The 27,861-nt window shown below is 39.2% G+C and overlaps 1 long non-coding RNA gene across 1 annotated transcript; it reads left to right on the forward strand.

The window, feature by feature from the left end:
• Positions 1-545: 545 nt before the first annotated feature.
• LOC110356570 (uncharacterized) lies at positions 546-26,872 on the forward strand. The gene is made up of 5 exons (XR_010475393.1): positions 546-1,377; positions 4,037-7,250; positions 8,107-8,307; positions 18,273-18,424; positions 20,409-26,872. It is a non-coding gene; the product is annotated as an uncharacterized LOC110356570 (long non-coding RNA).
• Positions 26,873-27,861: the final 989 nt, after the last annotated feature.

The raw sequence follows: 27,861 nt of genomic DNA on the forward strand, positions 1-27,861 counted from the left end.
CTGTTCTTTCAAGCGCTCGAACTGTCCAGCAGCTCCGGTAAAAGCTGAACTGGGACGGAAGAGCCCCCGGTCGCTTTCTCCTTGGAGGTGCTCGTTCCTCACTTCATGTCAAGAAGAAACAGTCCTCGGGAGCCTTTCGGCCACCCGGGTTGTGAAATCATGAACGAAAATGAAATAAACCCTAATGCGCAGCCTGGAATCGACTCTGGCCACTTCTACATAGACTTGTTCTTTTAACAGCTTCTGTATTTTTCCAGCATCGTGGCTCATGTGCTTTGTACAGTGTCTGTGGCTTCATTAAAAGCTTTCTATTATATCCCGCAGGAAAATGCAACTGTCACCTCTCCTCGCCTTTCAAGAAGAGTTGCACTTTCAAAGAATATTTTTCTCCCCCTTTACTAAAAGAAACAGCACTGGATTCAGGTTTTGTAAGTGTTAAATAACTTTCCCAGCGTGTATTAAAGGAAGATTGTATTTTATCAACAGCTGATTGATGCGGCCATGTGATCCTCTCGGTTTGTCTATAGTATCATATTTATTTAACCTGCTGGGGGACTGTGTTCAGGGGCCGCTTGCTCCCGCTGGCAGGAGCACACACATTACACACTACCCCAGGTATTCTGATTGATTGTTCCCACCCCACAGCCTTTGGATCATAATTTAACACAGCAGGTCCTACAGCACAGAGGAGGTTTTCGGGAATTACAGTGAGGAGTTTCTGTGAACTGGTACCGCACAGCTACTAGGCGTTTCTGAACTAAAAATTTGAAATACGGGGAGAGTTGGAGGAGTGACTACACAAGCATGACGCGCACGGTCGCACAAACAAATACCTTTACCCTCCTAATTTAATCCAAGTCCTTTATTTTTAACAAGTTCTTCCTGCAAATGAGCATTTTCTGGGACTTCTGAAACACCTGATTACAGCGCCATCAGCCACGTCAAATGCTTAATAACGGCGCTCCGTCAATTATATTCAAGCATATTTAAAATGCGGAGAGTCAGACGTCAGTTTTCTCCTCACTTTCCCCAGATGAAACAGTTCATAAAGTCTTTTGGCTGTCAGCTGCTGTTTGCCCCTAGAGAGGAGTTAAAAACATCCCCCCCCCCAAAGGAAAAAAAAAAAAAAAGAAAAAATCACCCAGCCCACAACATTCCCGCCCTGCAAATTGTTTAACAAGCTCTGTGATGAATTAATTTGCGCAAGGAGGTCTGCTTCCTGGCGGCTGTTCTCCGCAGCGGGGCTGCTGGTCCCATCCCGGGCAGCCCGTGAGCGGCGGTACCGAGGGGGGCGACCCCGGGCGGGGTCCGTGTTGCTGCAGCCCCCAGCCCCCTGTGCAGCCTCGCTACCGTTAATCTGGGGCAGGTTTAACTAAGGTACTACTTTTTTGTTATTACTTTGCGTGCTTCCCCTTCGTGTAGCCACGCTCTGCTACGGGGAACAAACTTTTCCACCTGCCTTTTTTTTTTTTTTTTTTTAAGATATTATTATTTTTATTCCTCCCCCCCCCCCAACCCCCTCCCCGCTTCCTCCTGCAGGTTCAGGGATGAGCTCCAGGGAAAGTTCTCGCCCTTCTCACCCCCGCAGCCGGCTCTCCGTGCCTGGGTGACTTTTTTTCCCCCTTCCCTCTGCCCCGTATGTGCGCTTTGGAGAGGTGGGGAGCTGAGTAATTTGCTCTCTGAAAGCTGCCCTTCAGCCTTCCAAACCCAACCTAAAGCCCACGCTCGATGCGAGGCCGAGCCCGTGACTTGGGCCCGGGGCAGGGAGGTTCTCCCGGCCCCGGGCAGGTACCCCTGGCGCAGCCTGGTACCCCGCGGTGTTTACCCGTGACTCAGGGCCAGGCGAGGGATGCAAAGGCTTAGCAAGGTGAGGGAGATGGCAAAAGAGGTGCCAGGTAATAGATCGGTTCCAGTCCCGCGGGGCAAAGGCGTATTGACAGATCACGTTAATCAGTAATTTTTTTTTTTTTTTCCTGTTGGGTGCCGCTGACAAATAGCTCCAGTTGCTCATAACCCTTTCGTGGCCAGCACCCCCTCTACCTGCCCATCCTCCCGCCTCACTCACCCTTTGGGAAGCCTCCGGCGGGTGATACCCAGCGGGAACACCCTCCCCCGCCTCTTCCCGAGGGAGTCCGGCTGAATTGCCTTGGCATTTTCCAGGACATTTCCCCTTTCCTGCTTATTTTTGCTCTGGGGAAATCCTGTTATTTAGGGCGACCTGTACTGGAACCTCTTTAGCTGTCCGGGAAAGTTGGTTTTATGGTCCAAAAGTCTGTTTTGGAGGAAGGGACGGTGAACGCTTTGACTCTACACGACAGGGACTCCCCACATTACCTGTTGACAACGTGAAGTTAATCCCACTTAAAAACATGATTCCTGGGATCTGTGCGAATGAAGCATATATGTTTTTAGGGCTTGCTAGTACCAGGTCATATCGACTGATTTCTGAATTGTTGCCATTGTGCCGCGCTTGCAAAAGAAACCCGAGCAAACACCGCCCGAGAGAGGTTTGCGGTTTTCCTCCACATGCCGGCTGCAGCCTCGCACCCCACCCTGCCCCTCGCAGCCAGCCGCTCCCTCCCCTTCCTAATCTCTGCCTTTTAAATTTGTTTGGATAAGGGGGGGAGTAAAAAATAATTGCAAGGAAGGTGGGGAGGGAGAATGGATCAAACAACAAGGGGGGTGGGGGTGTTTAATACACCTCCCAGGCAATCGCGGTGCAGGCGTCCCCTTGCCGTAATCAAGAGATGGAGCGCGATCGGGTGTTCCCATCGCTTTTCCCGTTGAGAGGTTGTTTCTACCTGCCCAGGGAAGGGGATAAGACATCCCGCTGGTGGGCTGTGGCGGGGCTGGATGTGGATTTTGCCCTTGGCGAGGTGCCGAGCCGGCTCCCGGAGCGCCGGGGCTGCGCAGGGCCGGACCCGCCGAGAGCCCGGGGGTTCCCCCCGCCCCTCCCCGAGGAGCTCTGGGAGGAAAACAACAACGTTTGTTCATTCCAAGCCTCGGCAAACAGCTAAACTAGTTTACACAGTTGGTTTTGACGAACGAATAAATTGTTTTCTTTAAGTACACCGTCCTAAGCAAGCACACACTTTAACTAGATTTCCTATGAGACAGCTTTTTACTAGATTGCTTTTTCATTGCGTGGCTATCGAAATGAGATAATGACCAAAGAGGTGGAACCTAATCAGCCTTTTAGTTGAGTTTAAAGAGTCTAGAGGTAGTTTAAAGGTAGCTTTGGTCATGTTTGCTGGCCAGCTGCGATGTTTGCACTGCCACGTTATGATGGGGAGAGTAATGTGTTTGATAGATAAGGGAAAGAGGCTAGCCAAAAAGCAAGGTCAGATGTGATAAGACTTGACATTTTTACTCATTTTTCACACACATAAAAGGAAACTTTAAAATATGAAGAAAAAAAAAAAAGAGCAAAGCCTCGACATGCTAACATCTATCATAAAAACTGTACATTAACAAACCTTACCTCTTATTTAATTAGCCCAAAACCTTATCATAGTTTGGAACATGTCATGCCATTAAAAGAAAAAAAAAATCTATTTTGTTAGCAAATAGATATGTTCTCAAAAACCTCACACTATTCATGGGATAATTACACAATTCCCTTTTTCATTTTTTAATGTTATATCTTCACTTTCTAAATAGTGAATCAAATAAGTTATAAGCTGAAGATAGGAGCCTGTGAGTGTAATCAATAGCAAAGGGAGTACACAGGATTTTAACAGAGGACAAAAATCGTGGAGGAAAAGAAAAAAAAAAAAGTCACTCTGGAGTTAAAATCTGTGCAAAATAAAAGCACCAGGTACCGATGAAGAAATATAAAGTGCAATGTAACCAAACAATCAATGGAAAAACTCCCATTAACTTAAATAAGACCTGCCGTGACTTGAATGGTATTTTAGAAATACTGGTGTCCAGGAGCCCAGATACATATTATTGATCCTACATTCTATAAAAATGAATTGACTTTTGCTATATACACAAGAATTCTAAATCAGAACTTATTACATTTTTCTTTCAGGAAACATTTCTGCCATCTTCAGTTGAAATCTAAGCTACACAGTGAAGATCAATCTCTCGTCAACACACACCTTCCACAAGTGAATAATTTCAATCCCCATTCAACAAAGTAATAGTAAGATAATATTTGCAGAGCCATCTAAAACCAATTTTCAAAGGTGACTTAGGGTAGGTGTACAAAGGCACTTACACACCTATGTCCAAAATGTGGCTTCTCAAAATGTCTGTGCAGCTGCACGTCAAAATAAACCCAGAGTTTGTAAGTAGTGCAGCTTTTCTCCTTGGTGCCTGGCAAGAGCCTAGAATTTGCCTGCGGGCAGGTCAAGGGTTGTCTGTCCCTTGGCAGTGCTGAACAGCTTGGTGTTTTCTGCTTTTTCTCTGGTACCTTCACAAGTGAGGCCTCTGTGCTTGCTCAAGGGGTCTTATCGAGAGGGAATTCCCAGGGCTTTAAAAGAGAAAATGAACTGGTTGAAGAAAGAGGACTGACCTGTTGTCTTTTCCCTCCTGGAAAGTCTGCTTTCCCTGCCCTTCCATCAGCCCTCCAGGGACTAGAGTAGACCCAAAGGGATGGTGATCTGTGCTCAAGGTCCTCCTCCACCTGAGAGGTTCTAACCCGTGCCCCAACTCTGCTGGGAGATAAAGGGGAGAAATCGACCATGTTTTCATCAGTTCCTCCTCAAGTGGTTCCATTTTGCAGCAAAATTGTGCCAGAGAAAACGTGCAAGTTATGAGCATGGCGCTGTATCTCTGTGGCTAGAGCAGGGACCGGGGAAGCAGAGGAGGAAATGTAGCTCTTGGGTGAACTTGGTAAATCCGGGATCACCTATGGTGTCAGGCACCCAGTCTCTAAACTCTGCAATTGCTCATGTTTCAGCTTATAATGGAAGGAGACAGGCTGTTGCTTCCCTTCTTGATTCCCACTGTATGTTGGGCAGCAGGGTAGATTCCCAAGGATGGACTGGAAATTCACCCAGGGAAGCCTAATCTTGGCATAGCTTTCCCACAGGGCTGAGTTTAGAAGTCCCTGAGCAAACAAGAACTCCCGTCCCATGGTTGGTACGGTCAAGCCAGCATGGCCCTGTGCCAGCAAACAGCTCCTAATCATGTGTGGCTCAAATACCTGCATTGTTCCCAAAGCAAGTGCATTTGATGTACACACATAGGACACACTTGAACTCAAATATAAGGCTTATGGGATTTTGGTGCCTAAACACCTGCAATACTTTGGAAAATAAGTCTTGCGTGCCTGAATCACTCAGACATTTTTTTATAATGCTATTCTTAAGCACTTGCTTAACTAGTACTACATGGGGGATCTCATAGATTTCATTGAGACATTTTGTATCTAAAATAAAATATGAGATGGAGGGCTTTTCTGAACAGGGAGGAGATCACTCACCCACTTAGAGATCATGCGATGTCTTAACATGCTGCCGAATCATGGACAAGGCAACGTAAGTACAAAAAGCAAGCATGGGGCAAAGAAGGTGAAGAGCAGTTTCTCAAGCTTAACAATAGCCTCAAAAATAATACAGCCCAGTGTCCTGTGCAAAACTTATCACTTCGCTTCCAACAAGGACTAGTGTAGGAATGACCAGGGCTTTCCCACATCACCAGTGCATGGGACACATTTTCATTTGCATTGTACTTTTCTGCTCCTGAGTCCCACAGGCAAATGACTGGTAGGTGCAAACTTTCCTTAGAGTAACGGGCAGGCAACTGTGGCTCCAGACGGATTACAATTTCAATTAAAAAAAATATAGGAAACGTAGGTCTTCAGTAATTATTTTCTTCCTATAGGGGCCACCTTGTACACTTTTTTTGGTCTCATTTTAATAATCTATATCAGTGTTGTTTTTTAGCTGATTTTAATGTCATCTAGGGATTAATGTGTATTAATTAAATTGACTGTATTTTCTTTAATGAGCACAAAAGGATTTTATGATAATACTGATGATCCTAATAAGGATTCTCTCTACTTATCTGTATTTTCTCAACATCCTGAATTATTTTATTAGGAAACAAATTAATTTAGTTGCTAGCACAGGGTAAAAACAAAAGCTATCAGGTTACTGCTAACTGGCTCTGGCAATTAGCAAGCTATATGATGATTAAGCTGTAAACCTGCACAGAGTTGCAGAAACATTCATTGCAATGCATTATTTTAGACTTAATTTATACCTTTGTTGTTTGTCATTGACCAACTCTTTTCTGGATTTAAAGCCACCAAATACCCGAGTAACCTTAAAGGAGATGCTGGAAGTGAAACGTGAGTTAGGGTCTGTACCCCTTTCCTTGGAGCGAGCTGCTAACAAGTAGGAAACAGAGGATTAGCTGGGACCAGATGCTACAGAGTGATTACAAACAGGTAGGCAGGTATTAATGTGTGACCCCCTTTCAGCTGTTCAGGTTGATAATGTAAATTAGTTTCCAACTTGTTAAAAACCTATAATATAATAACAATCATTCACAACAAATGAAAGAAATACATTTATTTGCATGCATGAATATATCTGTGTCAATATATTTTTATACATCCACAGCTGTTCCGAGCTTGAAAGACACTTGACTTGCTGAGCAAGCATTTAATAAAAAGCCCATGGAAATGTTAATTAATGGTATTTGGTACTAAATGCTCACTTTGATTCTAAAATGTTACGCTGCACAGATTTAAAATTCATTCTGCATTTTTTACCCTTGTTACCATCTGCAAATTTCTACCCCACACCCATTCTCACATCAGGTTGCTGAAATAATTTCATACTATTATAGCATATGCCAGTGATGAGCACCAGGGCTGGATTCTGATCTCACTACACCTCTTTAACATTGTGGCTTTCCATTACATGATTTTTGTCAGCTTTTTGGCCCATTCATCATGGTTTAGATGATGATTCCAACTTAAAAAGCCCTTGGTTCTGCACAAACATAATGCACCTCAAAGAACCACCAAGAACTTCAACAGCTGTCAGCTCTTCGATAAATAAGAGCAATTCCAGTGAATTCAGAAAAAAAAAATACTCTGCTGAACAAAGTTGCTCAGGCATAAAATGGTCTGTGAGACCCAGCAGCAAGGAGAGATGTAAGAAACCTGACAGCTGCTCTAAGGTGCCCTGAGAGAGCGCGATCTGAAGGATTTTGGAGGTTTGAAGCCCTCTTTGCCCAGCCTGAGCATGGAAAGGAGCTGTGTGAATCAACCCTGAGTCTTGCTGAAGGTAACTCTTGTTTTCTAAGCCCTGTGGTATTAGGAAATGCGGCCAAGAAAGTTGTGAATAAACTTTTTAAGGGCTGATAACAAAGCAAATTGCAAAATCTTTGAAAACATACATGATTTAAAGTAAAAGTTGCTTACATTTTGAACACTTTAATTATAAACTGTGTTTATAAAAATGTTACTGACATGTTTGCAGAACTACTTATTTTTTGATTTATATTTGTCCTCAATAAGAACAATTCTCCATGTATCTCAAATCACAGTAATAATTTAAACATAACTAAAAAGAATTCCTTTTGCTATAATATTTCAGAAAGGAATGATTTCCTCCAAGAGACCAGAAAATTAATTTTTTTTAGCTTAAAGTTCCCATTGAAACAAAAAAAAGTTGCAGTTATCTGATTTGTGAGTAGAGAAAATAACCTATTAGAAATCCAACTATTTTATGAACTTGCAGTAGATACATGTGTGTGAATACATGTATGTTTAGGTATTTGTTTCTTTATAATGTTTCTTTATACTTAGGTCAAGTTTTGAACTGAATGTTTATATGGGGCTTTAAAAACATTTCTGTTTACCTTGTGTCTTTCTTGACAAATTAACCTTTTTCAACAGTAACTATAAATTACATAATCGTATCACATAATTAATTAAAGATATTAATAGACTACTTATAATTAATATAAAATAATTGCAGAAATTATTGTTAGCTTTGACAATCTGGAGCTCAAACTCTATTTATAATATCTCATGTCAGAATTTCTTAGTGTGATTGCAGTGTATGTTACAGTAAAATATCCTACTATCATTTTAATAGTGTGCACAGGAGAATTAATTTTTATGCCCGATATCCCCAGTGTGTCCAGTCATTGATTTCTACAAAATGGACTGAGGACCTAATCGTGAGCAGTGCATTTTGCATAGGCCACCAAAGAGCGTCAAACCATACAAATATAATCAACATCTTCCACCACATGGCAGTTCCCCACTAAATCCCATGGAAGAACAGGGCTGTGGCTCATCTCCCAACACCTTTGTGATAATAACATTCATAAATGGTAAGTGAGGCTGGGAATTGGCTTCGTTTTATATACTCTTAATCTGAGTACACAGCAATCTTGCGTGTTTGAATTAAAGCCATGTAAAACACAACATCAGAAAAAATGATCTGCTCTGTGTTGTTACAAAAATGTATTTTGGAAGACTGAAATTTCTTTGTTTGTTAGGATACTTTAAAAATCCTGCACAGACTGAAATTTCTTATAGAGCATTATTTTCTGCCTTTAATCTAAAGCAATTTTGAAATTAAACTTTATTAAAACCAACAAATGTAAAATAATATTAAAAAAATATTCCCCTAAATAAATCCATCAGTTTCAGTTTACACCACTGGTGGACATTTAGAAAGGGAAAAATTAATGAACATCTATTCAATCTACTATTTATGACTTACAATTTGAAGAATGAAAGAAAACATTTTGCTTTCAAGATGAAAAAAACACCTTCCTTAATGTCATGGTATGTATAGTTTAGTAGTTTCCACGTAGTCATATAGACATACTGTTTTTGCTACAAAAGCATCTTCCAGGGCAATATTTCTGGAGCAGGTGCTTTGGTCCTATGGTGAGAATTAGGGGGACAGAGGCGGAGACATTCATACCAGTTAGAACAGCTGACGTACTGGGTGAAGCGGTGAGCCTGCACTGCAGCTACTGCAGCACCGGTCAAAGGTTGGGATGGCTCCTGAGGATCACACCGGTGATTTCCCACAGCCGAGGGAAGAGAATCCATTTTTAGAACATTAATCCACTCCAAAGCTTTTTTTTTTTTTTAAATTTTATTTTTATTGCTGTTGTCCGTGCAGGCTGCTAGTCTTTGAATACTCACTGATTTGTGCTGGCATCTGATTGTTGTCCTCTAAGTCTGCTCTTTTCGGTTCTGCCTGGCAGCTTCTGACACATCCATCTCAGTCCTTTTGGAGCAACTCAAATGTAATAGAACTAAATGTCTAACTTTGCCTAAGGAAATTCAACTGTAACTTGACAAATTGGCCAAAAAATTGTCTTAGGGGTTGCTTCTGATTTAAAAAAATGCTTTCTGAGACAGTTAATGACCTACCCTAGCCTATCTAACAACTGGACATGGAAGGTAAGAACACACCAGAAGTAGACTCGAGTGACTCTGTTTAGATCTCCACTCTGGACGATTTCTATACATGAAAACTAGACCATAAACTGATCAAAGTCCATTTTCCTTGAATTATCCTTCTAATGGTGTTCTATATTTCCCTTTTTTATACTTTATTCCCCATTTAATAAAATACATAACTCAATATACTGACTTGAAACCTTGGCTTGCTCTGCCTTCAGAGACTGACTTTGAATTCTCGGTCCTAGAAACAAGGTGAAACTTGCTAACAAAAAGAGTAAGGCAGGCTTCCAACTCCAAACTATGGTCCTTCTCTTTCCGTGATGAATTGTGAGATTCAGTCACCCCACAGTTTGAAGGTAAAACTTTCCATGTTAAAGTTTTACAAGGAATAGGCTCATTTGCAAATATTCAGCAGGGCTCTGTAGCCCTCCCCAGGGGCACCCTGGGCAGAAATGTCAGCCTGAGAACTGTAGGACTTTCAAGAGAGTAAAACCACAAAGCTCTGATCTGACTATAAATGTTACATTGCATTTCATTATTGGTTTGGCACATGTGTTCACAAATGAATATAGACGGCTTCATCTGTAGGTTTGAATCTCTGTACACGTATCTGTCACGAGTGGTATTTTTGAGGTTGCTGCCTTGGTTAGATGAAGACAATAACATCTATTTGTGCAGGGATGTTGGCATGTGCATAAATGGAAGCTGTAGTCAGAAAATACAATCTATAAAGGTTTAGGGGATGTTGTTCAAAGCACACGAATCTATGCCTTGTTCACACACATATATAAATACCTGTGTATCGAGGCATCAGTGCCCAGTCTAGATCATGGCCTTATAAAAGCAGCTCCTGTGCAAGAGTTCACTTTACAATTTCCTCTGCTCTAACCACTTCCTTTCATTGCAAGCTTAATGAGTGCTTTCAAGTGCACGACAAAAATGAGATGTGAGAGTTTGGGGAAACCTCCTTGTCAGGGAAAACCAACACCTTGAATTAAAGGCGTCAAGTATTTGAGCCTCCGCAGTCAAAGCTGTGTTTTCAGAGTATAAAACTAATAATATGCACTGAACTACTGAAATACTATAAAATAAAGGAGAGAAGTCCAGTAAACACAGCCCCTAAACCTGCAAAGAGATGCTTGCTTTTGATCTGCAGGAGTCTCTGCTTCTCTGTGTTTTGTAGAAAGAACCACTCAGCTTAACCTGTGGGTGCTGCCTACAGCAATATTTTAGCAATTTGATATTCTGACACCCTCCCTGCCGTTTCTCGGGACTCTTATCATTCCCTTTTCCCTGTATTATTTTTGTGTGTGTCATTGAACTAAAGAACAATGGGATTTTTTTCTCTTCTTGTTTTGTCCATAAATTGATTTTTGTTACAGTGGGTAGTTGCATTACACACCCTTGTGTAAAACATGCTAAACACTAAAGAATAACTGGCTACCTACCACCTGAAGATTAATCTTCTCTCTGTTTGAGTATCTGAGACTACAGGGCACTCACAGCTGGAAAAGAGCATTCCAGCTACAGGTTTGTGTTTTTAATAGCATATGAAAGTTGTTGTCAGGGTTTGTTTTTTTTTTTTTTCTGTAGTATTTATCAACATCATCACCAGAATAATTCATTGTAATGCTACTGTACATTTAATCCAAAAACCTCAGAGTGTTTCACAGGCATTAATTATCCCAACCAACTCGTGCAACATGTAAATGAAGCATAGGGATAATTTAACAACTACTAAAAGGAGCTAACTGTGAGGTAGCTCTATAGAGGTTGTAAATTAGTTGTATGAGCTATTTGCATGAGTTAGTTGCAGCCTGGGAGAGCTGAGAGGTACACTACCCAACCGAAATAGCAACATGGCATTAGCAGGCAGACTATAATTATGATTTGGTCAAGTCATAGGATCAAATAATCACACTATGATAAGATTCGCGCTGAGATCTGTAAGGGCACTCAGTGCCATGTGGCATCTTTGTGTTCTCAGTTCGCTAAGGATGATGTGCATTGATGCAGTTGACAGAAGAAAAATAATTTTCATCTAGGCAGGCCAAACGTGTAACTTTTGGCTCAAAAATTCAAGGAAGAGAGGGGAGGATTCCCCCTCATTCCTTTTTCTTTTTTTTCTTCCTAAGAAAATGAAACCATTCTTCATAAATTGCATTCACAAAGCTGTTAGTTCTCAGTTGTATCCCAAAGCGTGAGAAATGCCACTGTTCTGCTGGTATACAGGTCACTTTAACTCAGAAATGCCAGCAGCAAACCATTACCTGGTGAAATGTGGCAGGATGACACAATAAGGCTGAATGTATATATAGATGCAAATATTTCCCTTATACCAATACAGGACCCAGAGGAGATGTCTCCTGCATTACTAGGCTCTTGATGTGCTCCTAACCTCCAAATGGAAGTAGCTTAAAAATCATATTTCTAATGATTTGTGGAAACTTTAATTAAGAAACAGGAATCATCTTAGTCTTGAAGGGATTGCTGCTGTTTTTAAACTTTACTGAAGGTGTAGTCTGTGGAATATTCATGGTTTAATAACAGTATTAATTTTCTCTTTTCCCCAGGATTTATTAAAAGGTAATTGGCCATCACTACTTCCCGTCAGCCGCTCACCTCAAAATGGTTGCTGTCTCTGACATAAGTCGGCTGTTGCCATGGGAAAGATTAAGTTGTCTTAATTGCACATGTTGCCACTTAAAAACATCAGGGAAAAAAAAAAAAAGGGCACAACCAAAAGGTATGATCAGCGAACATTTAGATACACTTGTAACAAAGGCTGGAATAAATACACAAGCTATGGAAACTATTACTCGTCTTAAGATCAGCAAGTTCAGTTTGCAAACAACAGTGCTGAAAGTGAGGTTTAGGGATGCATCTTGTCTCATCTCACCTCTTCTCATCTCAGCTACAGCAACTCGCACCCAGGTATTTCAGGGGGAAGACACAAGCTTTCACCAGCTGAAGATGCGACCCCTGTGTCTCACTGAGATGCCATGTGGGTACCGCTGTCCCCTGGGCTTTGAAGAGATGTGGAGTGCTAACCTGTTCACATGTGTGGGTGTCCTAGCAAAAGGCTTGTCAACAGGGTTCAAGGTCAATGTATATAAAAAAATGAGGCTTGGCTAATTTGCTTTCATTCAAGCACTTAGAGTTAAGCAGCAAAGAAGGGGTTAACCAGAAAGTATTTCACCTTGAACCTTGCACTCTCTTTATCTAGCACACCATAATAAAAGATCAAGAGTTCCTGCTTATTATCTTATTTTTCCTCCTTGTTCCACTAGGCTAGGGCCCAGACTAGTTATGGATTAACACTGTGATCAATAGGAAGCTTGCTGTCTCACTCTCGGCAGGGGAAAATGAACTCAAAATGCAGTCAAACTCTTATTGATCAAGGATATAGGTCTCACTTTCATTACCTCTGTCTCCTGATAACCCACATATAATGTGATGAGTTGCTAATCTCTCTGATTTTCAATGGACCCTTCACCCCTTCTGTCTGCACAGCAGAGCTTTTATTTTTGCCTCTTCTATGTAATGTTTGTAGCATTAACTCTCACTCTATTACCATCAGACCTTGTCAATCAGGACCCATAAAAAGACTTTCAAAAAGAACTGGGCCAACTGTGTTAAGATTATATTTGGGTATATCCAAGAAAGGGAGTTATCATTCAGTAATAAACAGATGAGAAAGGTAGAGGAGAAGACTGCTCCAACTACAGCCTTAACAAAGATTGGGTAGTTTGGGCCACCCAAACCCATTTCAGAAGATGATGTTTTAATGAATGCTTGCATTAAAAACATATGCTGTGCCATAGTGCATTTATAGTTTTTAATCTTTTGTCCATTGTGGATAAAGACCTGTGTCACGTCCATAGGGCTTACCTGTAATTTTGTATACTCACAAAGAAATACAAATAAACTTTGTTTGGTGTACACAGATGAGTGCATTTGGTATGCGAATATAACATTTCCTAATATCCCCTGGAATCAATATCTCAGCACCAAAAGAAAGGCAGAAAATCAGTTTATTGACAGTGGTACTTATAACCAGGGAAATGCTGAGTATTCGGTCATCTTCTGCAAATTTTTAGGAAGCTCGGGAGCAACTTTCAGTTTAGAATTTTCAAATGAAGTATTTTCCTTCTGGAACAAAATAAGTTGTTTGACTGAAAAAAAAAAAAGCTTTATGTTGATTTCTTCATTGAATTTTTAACTCCAAATTATAAAAAATGTTCCTTTTTGATAAAATCTAGATTTCCTTTATATATTTCCCATTTATATTAACAGTTAGAATGACAAAACTGAGATGAAATTAAAAGCAAGTCAGAGGCTTGAAAGAAAAAATAATAATAAAAATAAAATTGAAGGGCTTTTTGTCTGATTTGGGGACAAACAAGTTTTTAGATACTGGAATTCTCTGCAAGATGAGATTCCCAGTGTCTGCTAACCCTGCTATTCTGAAAAAAGATAATTTGCTGGTGAGCTAAGTCACAGAATTAAAGTAATCAGAACTGTGTTAGAATGTGTTAATCGATGTCCCCAAGCAGTGCTTTCTCCAGTTTGTCTCAAACAAATAGTCTACATACTTCTATCAGGTAATTGAACCAGGTCCCCTCACATACAGTGTCACAGGAATTCAAACGACAGTCCTTGTAGATCCAGTCCTTGTAGATCCTACAAAGTGAGTCTTTATTTGCATAATTATTTGTGTGATCTTCAATCAAGGATGTCATCGCATTTTCTTAAACATAATATAGATTAAAAATGAGACATTATTGATTGGCTCTGAAAGAGAAAGGTCTCAAGTTTCATGTGTAGTGTTTGCCTTCAGTGGTAGTTTTCTTTATACGTTAGATAACACTCATAACCTTGTAGCCACCGTGAATGCTGAGCTTTCTTTTGAAGCTTACATCAATCATATAATTAAGACATCTTAGTACTACTATTGCAATCTAGCCAGATTGCGATCTGTGCTCCCTGGGCCTGTTTCTGAAACTTCAATTCATGTTCTCTCTTTTTTGTATGTGTGCATGTGTCACGTAATTACTGGTCTTCTTTCTTTATGCTTCTTCCAGGTACTCTTTGCGGTTGGTCCAAATTTCTTTAGATTAGCCTTCCTGTTAGCGCTAAGTCTTTCTATTTTATTACAAAGAAAAATTAATTGGTTTCTAATAATGAGGTAGGCATGCAGGGCACTTACCAATGAAATACAATTGTTTGTGCATAATAGAATCTCTATGGTGGCATCTGCTTGAACAGCTAAATCAAAGACCAATGAAAATCACTGGTTAGAGATAATTATCTTTGCTGTAAAACATGCTCAGATCTAGATGGTAAGATAAAAGCTCACCCATGGTATCACTAACCAATACCTTTTTTGGGGAGGGCAGTGGGGTGGGCACTAATGCGTTAGTTAAAAAAAAAATGTCATCTCAGATCAAAATATTCACATGCTCCAACATTAAACACCTGACCTTTCATTTTATCATCTCAATAAAAAGGGGTCTGAGCTTCAAAGGGGTTGTTGACACTTTATACTACCCTTGCTGCTATGTCTCTTTTTTGTTTCTTCTCAGACCTGTCTTTTGATACCCAACAATCTCTGCTAAATGTGACATGTCATCAGTTTGTGTATTAGAGTTGAAGTTTCTTAAAAATCGTTCATTTAAAGGTAGTAGACCTCCCCATATGATTTTCTTCAATACTTCAATTCTACATTGAACAGGCATGAATAGAAAACGAAAAAAGCAGATGTGAGAAGGAAAAATATTTTATAACAGAAAATATTTTTGTAAGAAATGATGAAGGCCTCTATCATCAAGAAGAAAAGTGAGCTGAATTTTTGATGTATAAATCTGAGATACAGTCCTGCGTGTGTCAAATGGATATGTCAGAAAAAGTGACAGTGGTATTTTGTCACTTTATGACCCAAACTGATTCTTATCAAAGTCAGATGTGGCCCATAGAGATCATGGACATCGACTACCTGATAGACCTAATAAGGCAGGTTTTGTCTTACAGTCTCAACCGCATTTTGTCATCAAAGACCTAAAGTACACTTAAAATTTTGCATATAAAGCAATGTAAGCCCAGGGTATGATTTTATAAGACATGCGAATGCTGGCGAGACCCTCAATTATATCTCTAGCAGGTACACTCACAATGCATAGATTTGGTGGAATAGCTGTAGTGGTGAAAGAAAACCGTTTAACCTTTAAATACAGAGAAGGGTTGAGTTTGGTACCATATTTGTGCTACTTCTTCACTCAACTCTAGGCCCAAGTTCTACATTTAGTTATTATTCCCTCTTTCTCCAGAGAGACAAGCAGGGACAGGCCATCACCATGTGAGTTAATGAACTGCTGGCAATAATTACAATTATAGTTGACAGTCACGCTGCAGTGCTCTACCTACTAGTCATGACACTATGAACAATACCTGAGAGGAAGAATTAAATTTTCCAGAAAGGAAAGAATGGGTTAAAAAGGCATATGGAAATTTACACTAGGGATAATTTAAAGCAACTGCTAAGATTAAAAAAAAAAAAAGTATAATCACAAAATGTCCACCAATTAAGCCTGAAGAAAATATCCTTTTTTTTCTTTTTACTTTCGTGTTTTGAGATACAGAATTCACCCTAGAGCACTGAATTTCCATTCATGAGCATAGTACATACATAATTAATGCAATCTGCTGTCTGTTATGACTAGAGATGACAGGAATTTATGTGACAGCTACCAAATACGTATATATTTGGTTGTTGTGTATGTGGCCGTTAATAGGTTTGACTGTATCTGGCGCTGATAATATGCCACCAATGTGGTGAAGTTAAACCTATCCCACGTCTTTCAGGCCTGGTGTGTGGTAGGGCTATCCGATTTGAAAAGCTCCTTTATGTTCTTTTTCAAACCAAACGTTTTTATTTTTGTCAATAAACTGTGTCATTTATTATAGTTAAGAAAACTCATGTTGTTTGAGGTCTTTATCAGAGTTCCTACAAATCAGGTTAATTGGTGATCAACAGAGCTTTTCTGCCTTTAATGAGGCCTGGTAGCCTAAGGCAAGGCCCAGCTCTTGATAAGGGACTTTCCCTTTCCTTATTCAGGACTCTTTGATCACTTTTTTTTTACTGGGAGAACAACCGCCGGGAATGTCATTGTTTTTTAATTGCCTGATTACCGAATGTTGGAGATAAAAGATAGATGTTCTCAATTAATAACATTTACATAGATTAGCATCACTAACAAGCCTCATTAGTAGCTGCTGACTTTTGTTTAGACTGCATCCCATGTCAGTTGTGCTCTGATAGTGCACTGGTAAGTATGTTCTCCATATAAAAATATATTTTTTTTCTAATCTATTTCCATTAATCAAGCTATATATTTGACATTTTAAGGCACAATGAGACTTTCATTAAAGTTAACTCTTACTTCTCGGAGCATTCAGTCCAAAGTTGGGTGTATTAGGAGGCTTTGCATCAAAAAAGCCTTGCATTCAGGAGTCCTGAGGTAAGTTAACGTATTTAGCATAATAAACAAGTCACAGCAGCCAGTTGTTTAGAATTCTTCTGCAAGTTCTGGTGCTTGTATAGTTATTAATTTTGAACCACCACTGTGCCTCAGTCTATTCATCTATAAATGGTATATAGTGATAAATTTTCCTTAAAAATGCTTTGAATACAAGGGCAGAAAATATACTGGTGGCATTTACAACACATTTGATAAATATCTGTTTTGAGAAAGTAAATCTCTTGTACACTGTTCTTTCACTGCAAGTGTTGTCCTTGAAATCTGTACTTCTGCTGAGGCTGTTCCTCAGCAAAGCACCTCGTCCTAATGATTAAATCATAGGAGAAGTCAACAGTCTTCAGGTTTTCGTTCCAGAGAGATGAAAGGGGAGTTAGAATTTTCTTGGTCCTTACCCTGAGATTGACTTTTCCATTGGCCAATGCACTTGCAAGCGCTGTTGGGATAGGAGGAGAAGCTTCCCTCTCGCCTTCAAGCAAACCCTCATCAAGTTGGTTGTACTTTAAACACACTTGATTTCTGGCCATAAAAATCTATGGGAGAACTTGTGCTTTTCTGCTTCAAGAACAAAACAAAATAAACAAAAACATGTATCAAGCAAAAGAAAGAAAACAGCACAAGAGCACTGTTTAAAAAAAAAAAAAAAAGCTTAATGTGTGTAGCTTGCCACAAGGGAAGGGAAAACAGTATTCTGACTGAACTGTCAATGAAATCAAACCTAAAGCTGAAAGATATATAAAACGCCAAATATTTCAGGAGATAGAGATGCATGTCTTTGTATGTATGTGTACAAGTGGAGATACAAACATGTATGGACTTGTGCAGATTAAAACATGCTTCTATTATTTTGATCAATGATCTTCTTTCTTATATTTTCAACACCTACTGCACCGTTACACACAAAACCAATATTTTTTACTCCATCTGCTTGAAAATCTCTAGTGTCATGGCCTTTGCTTCAATGTTGAAGCTGCTTTAGGATTGCACAAAAAAGTAAGCTCTATAGTTCAGCGAAGCATCAACAGTGAAGTGCTAAAGCAGAAGCTTTCGTGCTATCAGTGGATGGATTAAATAAATAAATCAATCAATAGTGGATGTAAACTTTTTTTAATCTATCTTTCTAGTAGAAAAACTAAGGTATAGATTCTTCTACCTTTAAGACAGAAATAGCTTTGTTGAACTCCACTAGAATCTGCAATGTAAGATATTTATCCCTTGTCAGCAAGGAATATCAGAATGTGAAATCAAACAGAACTCAGGAGGGATAGCACATTTTTATTTGTCACATTTTTCAGCCTTTTGGTCATGCATGTTTCATTGTTATGTTTTTTAAAAAGGGAGAAAACAACCCCATCTCTTCATTTTATTGATGAATGTGCTTCATAGGGCAATACAAAGCGTGGAACAGAAAACAAAGGCAAGAAAGACATGGGAACGGGATATTCCATTTGTGTCTTTGCAGCATAAGATGACAGGACTGTGATTACAGGTATGTACATGTATTTATTTTTCAATTAAGTATCTGTTTTAGAGTAGAAAACGTAGTATTAACATTCTTAGTGTGCACAGTACCCAGACTACTAAGCACCATCATGCATGGTGTCAGACCCCTAACATGACAGATGTTTTCAGAGAGGGAAATTCATCTTGGTTCATAAGGCCAATGCGGAGCCTGTGAACCAATTAAAGGCTGTTATAAGGCAGGGACATGGACCAGAAACCCACCACATTTTGGCCCTTGAACAGCCCATGGGTGGCTATTGCTTCAGATGTCAGCTGGGTGCAAGCCATCTTCCCAAGGGAAATGGTTCTGTGCCGTTATCTGTCTCCTGAACTATCTACTCCACAAATACAAGTTGTTATTACTTACATTTTAGTTCTTCCACGTTTTTTCTTTGTAAACCTCCAACCTTTGTTTGTGACCAACACAAAAGAAAAATAGAGAGAAAGATGAGTGTAAATAAGCAAGCTGGGTCCTTCTCTATACTTACATTCCGAGTCCAGGTAATTCCAGCATTCTGGTCCTCCAAATTCTTTGATTCATGTTCAGCCAACCAGAATGTTTTCCCTCTTGACAAGGTATAATTTTAATGGAGCTGTGTTTTGTCTCTGTATGATGCACTTCATATTTTTCACGATTTTGCATCCCTCATACAACACTCTGTCAATTAAAATGATAGCTACTTATGTGGGACAATAAGTGACTAGGAGGGAAGGGATTTGTGGAGGCAATTTACAACCTCTAATTCAGCTCCAGGGATGTGCTCCAACAGAGCTATCCTGCAAAGGCTGTGCCAGGTAATTTGCTGGAACACTCCACTGAGGCATCAGCCTGTTGATTGCCTGATGTGTAAGAGGCCTCAGACTGGGTCATATTCAACAATTAGTTTTAGTAAAAAAATCAGGAATATTTCTTTCAACATACGTTTCAAAATATCTTGCATGTTTCCATATTGCAAGGGCTAGAACATTCAGAAAGAGGGAAGCTTAAATAAAATACGAAACAAATTAAATCACTGTTTTGGTCAAAAAAAACCCATCGCAGATTAACCTAAGATAATTTTGTTGCATTGACATAAACCTTTACATCTGTACTTAAGTACAGTGTGACACAAATACTGTTTAGATCATTAGGTTCAGCCGCAGAAACCCCGAACAACTATTTATCACCTAGATCTAATCTTGACCACATTTTTTCTTAGCTAGTAGGAAATTCTAAAACGAAACAGATGGTTTTAACCATATTTCCAGTACCAAAATATAAAACTGGTTTAATTACTGTGTAAGCAGTCATGGCCACGCACTACATGTGCAGCTCCCTGCAGCATGTCCTCCCTCTCCCTCTCCTCTCCCTCTCCTCTCCCTCTCCTCTCCCTCTCCTCTCCCTCTCCTCTCCCTCTCCGCTCCCTCTCCGCTCCCTCTCCGCTCCCTCTCCTCTCCCTCTCCTCTCCCTCTCCTCTCCCTCTCCTCTCCCTCTCCTCTCCCTCTCCTCTCCCTCTCCTCTCCCTCTCCTCTCCTCTGTCAGCAAAGCTCTGCTGAAACCCTCCCATTCCCATTACTCCTATAAACCTTTAGGCCAGACCTTTGATTGATATAAATCAAAACATCTCCACTGACTTGGATGGAGTTATGCCAATCTGTGGAATCTGGGGTTCTGTGTTCATGTCTTACTTCTTGTACATTTTTTTCCTCTGCTCTATGTATTAAGAAAATAGGGGAATGTAGAGGAAATTCCAAATGCTGTTGTAGCATTCGTTGGTGGTTTGTGCCTTTCAGCAAATGCAAACACACCAGATTTTTTTTCTGAACACTTTTTTTTATTTAAGTACACACTTTTAAACAAAATAGGTTTGCTAATGATGCAATTGAAAGCATATTCTTACAGAATCTACCCAAAGGAGAAGCCCAGAGAAGAAAAATTTAAATAAACCTATTTTCTACTGTATAGAAAACATTTTTTTTTTTTTTTCCAGTATTTTCTACCATTCCAGTTCCTACAGAAATGACAACTTTTGACAAAAACAAACCGATCCTATTTAAACCACATACCGATTCAGGGCAGCTTAGTGGATAATGCAGCCAGAGTTCACCTCCAGGACCTCTGTTTGAACCAACTTCAGGTTATAACCTAATTGGCTTCTTCGTCTCAGCTCAGTGTCTCCAGGTCAGGCTATGGATCACTGCCAAGGCATTAGGGAAACTTGCTGCAGAGTTGCATGGCCCGAAGACAGACAACTCCAGTTACAAGCTCTGCCTGTCCTGACCCTGAGCCTTCACTTGCACAAATATTCGCTGCCTGTTTAAAAGAAGAAAGAGAAAAATCCACGCTCTTTCCAGATCAAAGATATTATTTGTCTTTGTCTTGCAAGGCATCTGGACGAGGAAAAAGGTATAAAAAGGTAGTTTTGTTTGCTAGCTTCTAATCTGCATAAGGAGCAGATCTATGGGAAAAAAAAGTCATAGCAACTAAATGAAATCAGTGGAAAAATAATGGTTGTGATGCAGTGGCTTTGCAGCAATTTGACCCATGTGATCAAAGATTTATGATTCCTAGAAAAGAAATAAAAGGATAGACCTAAGAATTGGGACAGATCTGGAGCCATTGCACTATCACAGCTGGAGGAGATTATTCTTATTTTTCAATTAAAACAAACAAACAAACAAAAAAGGCTTTCATTCTTCAGCTTAAATTACACTATATTTGAGCTAGATCTGTGATGGAACCGGTTTCAGTGGAGCAGAAAATCTCTACCTTAACACTAGGGTATTGAAATGAGGAGACAGTAAAGAGGTGTCAGTAGAGAGGGACCTACACTAGACAATGTTTTTTGAAGAAAACAGAATATTTTAATTAAAGGATCTCTCTTGCTTTATTCATTGTTTCTCCTAACTGAATAGATAACCAATGAGCTCTTTTCATGTTTCTTCATAGAAGGGCTCTCTTTTAATAATCTTCCATTGGTTTTGACTGATGTATATTAAACAAGTATATTAATTTCTTCAGCAAATCTACCAGTAGATATTTTAAGCCTGATTATATTTTTGATTTATTAGACCAGCTTGATTTTTTTTTTCCTTAAAATGTCTGGCAAGAACTATTTTTAATAAAAAATATGTACTTATGAGTGAATAGGTTGGCAGTCACAAAATAAATTTTTTTCTGTAGAAGTGTGAAATATAACTATAAAACAATCACCTGAAGGTGAAATTTTAAAATTCTATTCTCAAAGAGTGATTTTCAAGAAGATTTCGGAGTTTTATGTTAGGGTGGGAAAGGGGTGCAAAAGAATGTTAGTGACTTGATTTTCCTTTTTTTTTTTTTTTTAAATTTTTTAACCTTTTTAAAAAAAATTATTTTGCTGCTTCAGAATTTTTAAGTATTTTCAGGCTTTTGGAAAGCGGCTGGAGGAAAGAGGAGGCTGTCATTTAGTCAGAATCTAATTTTTCCAGACTGGAGGAAGATACTGAAGTTTACAGAGTGGACAAATGCAGAGGAATAAGAAAGTTATTAAGTGGAGCCACCTCTGTCCCTGCAAATAAACAAACCCAAATCCACCAAATAAAAACAAAACCACAAGTCATGTTGTTTCAAATTCTTTAAAAAGCAAGCAGATGCCAAAAAGGGGAGCAGAGATTTTGAGGGCATTTTTACAGTAATAAAATGCAGGACTTCAAATGAATTACGGTGCCAAGTATTTTGGAAAAAACCTAAAATTTAATTATGAAGAGCATTCCCATTTCACACTTTTCATGAATACTTTTTCCCTCCCCTCCAGCATTCTATCCTTGCATCTCTTTTTCTTTGTACTGCTTCTAGTAATAGTGATGTTTAGTTTTGTGGGGTCAGATGTACCACAATTTATCCAGTTTGTACTGGGACATGAAGCAGTTCTCTCCAGTGTCTTGTGCCCTGGGGCAGCCCCTGTCACAGAGCACTTTTTGTGAGAACATCAGGATGGGTGAGAGGCAGGAGACAGAGCTACAAGCAGTGGGTCCAGCTGTCACCTTCATCCCCAAAATTAGCACAGCTGGAAACGAACACCAAGAATAATTTTTGGCAGCCTCAGCATCATGTGGAAGAGGTATTCGCTACATCTCAGCACAGATCTCTGCACCAGCTGAGAGGTGAGTTGGGCCCTATAAATTTCCTGTTTTTCCTAGAAATCAAAACCAGAGAAAATTCTTGGATTGGTGATTGTGAGGAAGGAACAACTGCTGTGATTCCATTTCTTAAGAATACACACAGAAGCCACCAACAGGACAATTCAAGTCAAAACTTGACTAACAGGTAATTGGTGCTTCTCACAGTCCCTCATCTCCTTATCTGTCAAGCCCGGCAGATAAGGAGGAGAAGTCACCATCTCATCCCTGTGCCCTTGACACTGAGACAGCATTACCAGGCACCTGTGCCACAGGCTGAGATTCATCTGCCATTGATTCACCTGGAATGAGACTGAAGTTATCTTTTCTTTCATTTTGAATATGCCATTTATTAAAGGCTGGGGATTTCCCGAGCACTTGCTAAGAAGAAATATATATATTTTTAAGGCATCTCGCATCATTTGCAGTTTCTGATGCATCCAAATACTACATTAGGTCCTCAGAGCAAAACCTCCCTGTTGATAGACCTCATCTGACAGCAATCTTTGGAGGGAGCTTTAGAACTCAAGCACTAGTTTTGAATGCTGGAAAAAGCTGCCCAAGAGATAAGAAAAGAGGAGATAACCAGTAGTTCTCTTAAAAGTGTTTCATGTCACTCTGAGAATCTCTTGAATATCTTACAAAAAGAAAACAAAACCCAAACCAACACGTGGCAGGAATTATTCAAAATTAAATACCATAGAAAATATTTTCTAGATCAATCAAAATGCCTGTTACATAAATTTGAGCTGCGAACCTCAAATGATTTTTTCCATTGTGTGTTTCTCACTATTTGAGTGGGTATAAAAATCTCCATAGATACCCCTGTCATCCTTCCCTATCACACTGCAAATATGTTTGTGCTTGAGACTTACTGCCTTTTCCTACAGTGAAAATAAATAGCGAATGTTCTTTTCTACTCACCATGTTATGTGTTTTAGAAACTTCCAGAAATAAGTCAGAACAGCAATATTTATATAGTTAGGCCTGGCATATTTGTGTATGTTAGGTAAACATGGTTATTTGGAACCAAGCTGTGACTGTATGGTTTCTTCATGCTGTTTTGTTGTCTAGAGGCACAACGAGGCCAATTTTTTAGAAGAAAAATGTGCCATATAATTGCCACTTCGTGATGCATTCAGCTAAAATCATGGAAAAAAAAAACATCTCGGTTCCCCCTTTGATGCATTGTGCTGTTGTTCCACTCTTGCTTTTACAAGCTTTCCAATGCAACCGTCCTGCTCAGTAAGAGAAAATACCTGAATTACATACACAAGTGCACACGCATACACACACACGCATATTGATCAGGTTTGTCTAACCCCTGACTTGAGCACACATTTCAAAAATTGCCATAGAGGAAAGGATGTATTTGTTTGAAGGGGAAGAAAAGCAACGCTGTTAAGAAAGGTGCGAGCTGACATGGTAAATAAAAGCAACACAAGCGAAGGCACAATTGGAGCAGGAAATAGTTGGGAGATGTGATTCAGCACTCAGGCTGGGAGATTATGTTTAACGTGAAGAATGGGAAATGTGAGACAGCTCCTCCCGCTATATATTCATCCTAATATGTCAAATGGAAAAATGAGGGACCTTGCTCATTTGAGACCAATGCCACAAAGGGAAATACTGTGTAGTTCCAAGTTTTCACACATTTCCATTAAAACAATGTGAAAACTAAAGGACAGTATTAATGGGGCAGTAAATCACTCAATAGATCCACACAATATTCTGTGGCACCATTTTTTAAAAGGATGCAATTATGTTTTCTGTAGAGATGTTCGTCAGGACAAAGATGGTCCTTTGGAAACACCTAGCATGTGTTTTTCTCTTTTTTTTGATATTGTCACAACAGAAACACAATAACACGTAACTCTTTCCACTGCCTGTAGACAGTTGATTTATGCAAGAAGAAAATAGGAATAATGCTAGGGTTTTTGTGTTTAACATCAAAGAAAAGCCTGATTCAGGCCAGCACACAGGAAAAATTGCTGAAAATCTGTTTATCATGGACAGGCTATCTCTTTAATGCTGCCAAAAGCACTAAAACATCGTGTTACCTGTGATGTGATTGACCTCTGATTAAAGGGATGGAGTTACCTTGCTCTTACCACTATTTCTGTACAGTTTGTGCATTTGTGGTGGTTTACACCTTCTTACTTTTTCTGGCTTCTTCACCATTCTCTCTTGCAGATCAGAGACTGGGAAATGCATTCAGTGTATCTATAGTGTTCCCAAAATTGCATTGGATTTCCAGGACAAGCATTTTGTTCCTGCAGCATGTTGGAAGATAACTCTTACCTATGGACTGAAAATTAAAGAACCTGGAATTTAGGTGTCATTCACTTTTTGACATTTTGTTTCTTCCTGCTTGGGTTGAAAATGGAGAATTTCCACTGTCTTGAAAAAAGCTGATGCCTTGAAAATATTTAGCTTTGAAGGCATCAAAATAACCATTTTACAGCAAATGCCAAAAACAAGTTTTCTCTATTGAAAGCATAATTTGAATGCTTTGTGCTGAAAACTAGAATATTCTTTTTATTCAAAATATTTGAAAATTCCTTGTTCAAAATGTAAAGTTTGTTTCATATTTTTTTTTTAATTTTCATACAGATGTACTGATTCAGCTTCATCTCATTGCACTACTAAAGGAACAGAAATCTCTGCATGTGTCAGAGGATATGTAATTTAACCCCAAAATGTTAACATTTAATCAGAACAGTGGAGTCAAAATGAATCTGATGGATGATACATAAATAAGAATAAAATGAAGTAAGACTCCATTTTACAACCAGTCATCAGAACTCTAGTCAGAGTTGGTAAAACAAGCTGTTTCAGCTGAAATGAAATGACACTTTTCACACTTTTATTTTTTCTGAAATTTTTAGTATGTAATATTGATTTATTTTCATATGTAAATAAAATTCCCCTGAGTCCAGAATCCAGCTCAAAGCACGCACTCTCCCCTTGCCACAAGGCATCTAAGTTACAAATCAAGTAGACATAAAAGACCATCAGACTGGTTTCAACAACTGGAAATTCCTCCTGATGGCTGGATGCTGACCAAAACTAAGTGCATCAATTCACCTTTCTACTGAAAGAATCAATCTTTAATAAAAAGAGACTTTTTCCCTTCTCTATTTACCTGAAATTTTCCAAACATGAAAAATGGGAACATCTTCTACTCCTTGCCACTGGACAGAAGTGGTAGGCATGTTCTAATTTTGTAGGGGGCATGGCTTGAGCTGCCTGCCAGTGGTTTCACAGCTCAGTTTAGATCAGCCACATCAAGGAAAACTTACGCTCAAATTATTTTTCATACTTCAGGAGACAGGGTTTACGATACCTCTTGTTCACAGGTGGTCAGTTCAAGGACTCATTAAAAGTTATACAAGTTTCCTATTGATAAATATGTGGAAATTATAGTCAAAGTGTCTTACGAAGTCACAACCATTAAAGAACATGTGCAGCATTAAAGGAAAACCCCAGATTATTATTTAATGAGATGACTAGTCTTGCTATTGTTGCTTTATTTTCAAGTAATGTTAAAACTGGCTCCCTGGTGTTTGTAGTTTCTGGCTATCTTTTTTTTTCCCCCTCCTCATTATTAATTCTTTTTTTTCTCCATGCTAATCAGCCAAAGTGCTATGTGTTTGGAAGACTGATTTTTTTCCCTCATTCCCGTTGGATTTCAGGGTTATTTGTACGCCTAGCCAAAGACTTCGGCAGCAGGTAAAGTCAAGGGCACACCTCATGACCACCACAACATGCACTCACATGCCGAGTTTATGTGACTGCTACACCTCCAGGTTAAAGCTCATCGGGGATTTCCATAAATCCAGTGGGTAATGTGCCAAATAAGATTAGAGAAGACTTCGCATTATTGCACAATCCAATGAAAATATCATCTGCTAAGCTCCTTCTGGTGATAACTGGAAGGAGGTAGCTAATACTGGCAGGTGTTTGTCTCAGGGGCAAGGAGAAGGCAGGAACACCTGCTTGTGCCCGTGTAGAAAGCGGGAGCAGCTCTCATAACTGCACCCATGGCAATGTCTCCAGTAAAAATGCAGTTTTTAAGAGCTGAAATTCTGATTGTTGCCTTTTGTCATATTATTTTCTCTACCTTGGATTACATTATGTTTAATCTCACCCTGTTTTATATTCCCAAATGTATCTTTATTCAAAAGTCTGTTTAAATTTATCTAGCTGTACTTTCATAGGCTACCTAATTCCTGACATCGTATTTTCACATGTAGAACTGCATTAATAAATGTAGCAGGTGGATTTTTACATCTGATCTGTGCCTGTTTTATTTATACACATATTTTCCTTTCAAACCTTGACCTGCAAGAAAACAAGAAGGAAGAGTGAATTTTGATATCTACATCCTGGCACTTGCACAATAATCATTCAATATGTTTGTATTTGAGAATAAAGCAAAACTAATTTTTTTTGTTCCATGAGGCAGTAGTAGAGAAAGCCTTTACGAGGCAGGTGCATTTGCATTCTGCATTTGTTTCTTTCATAAATGTGGTTAACTAATTGCTTCTACTTTCATCAGTTCTCGCTCCTTTGTCCCTGAACACAAGCAGAATCAGACTGTGATACCAACACTGGACTGGATGAGCACCTGACTCCATTAGTCATCCTCTTGAACTCAATGGTCCAGATTCTCAAATGGTTTAGATAAGCATAGCCCATTCCCGTAATAAAAAACAAACCTAAGGAGATTATTTGTGCAAAAAGGTCCTACGTGGTGAGAGTAAGGAAATCTGAATCATACTGTTCTAAAATTTTACGAAACATTCTTATCGATAAAGTCTTTACAAAGTTAAGTGGGAATACAGACTTTTGGAAGAATTAGCTGTGCTATTCTTAGATAACATAGTTTGACACAACGTGCTCTGTATTTCTGCTCAGGAGTAGAAATTTATATATATGACATGCAGAAGTTTATGTAATTAATTTAAAACATTTAACCCATTTAAAGATTGTCCAAGAACAGGTTGTGACTTTTTTCAATGCGGCGGTCATTTTTCACAATTGTTTGATAACAAATGTAATCCTTGCTGTTACTTGGAAATAACCCTAAATGTTACTTGGGATCCGTTATTGTGAATATTGCATGCTAACACTCCCATAACTGAGAAGGAATGTGTGAATAAATGGTACTGTTATAGCAGGTCTAGACAGTCCTTAACTTTAAAAACTGCCATATTTGCATAAAAAATGGTTTGCTTCATTGCAGAATAAACCTGACTTCATGCTGCCCAGAGGCCAATAGCT

The sequence above is a fragment of the Columba livia genome, chromosome 11, assembly GCF_036013475.1.
Source record: "Columba livia isolate bColLiv1 breed racing homer chromosome 11, bColLiv1.pat.W.v2, whole genome shotgun sequence".
NCBI classification, from domain to species: Eukaryota; Metazoa; Chordata; class Aves; order Columbiformes; family Columbidae; genus Columba; species Columba livia.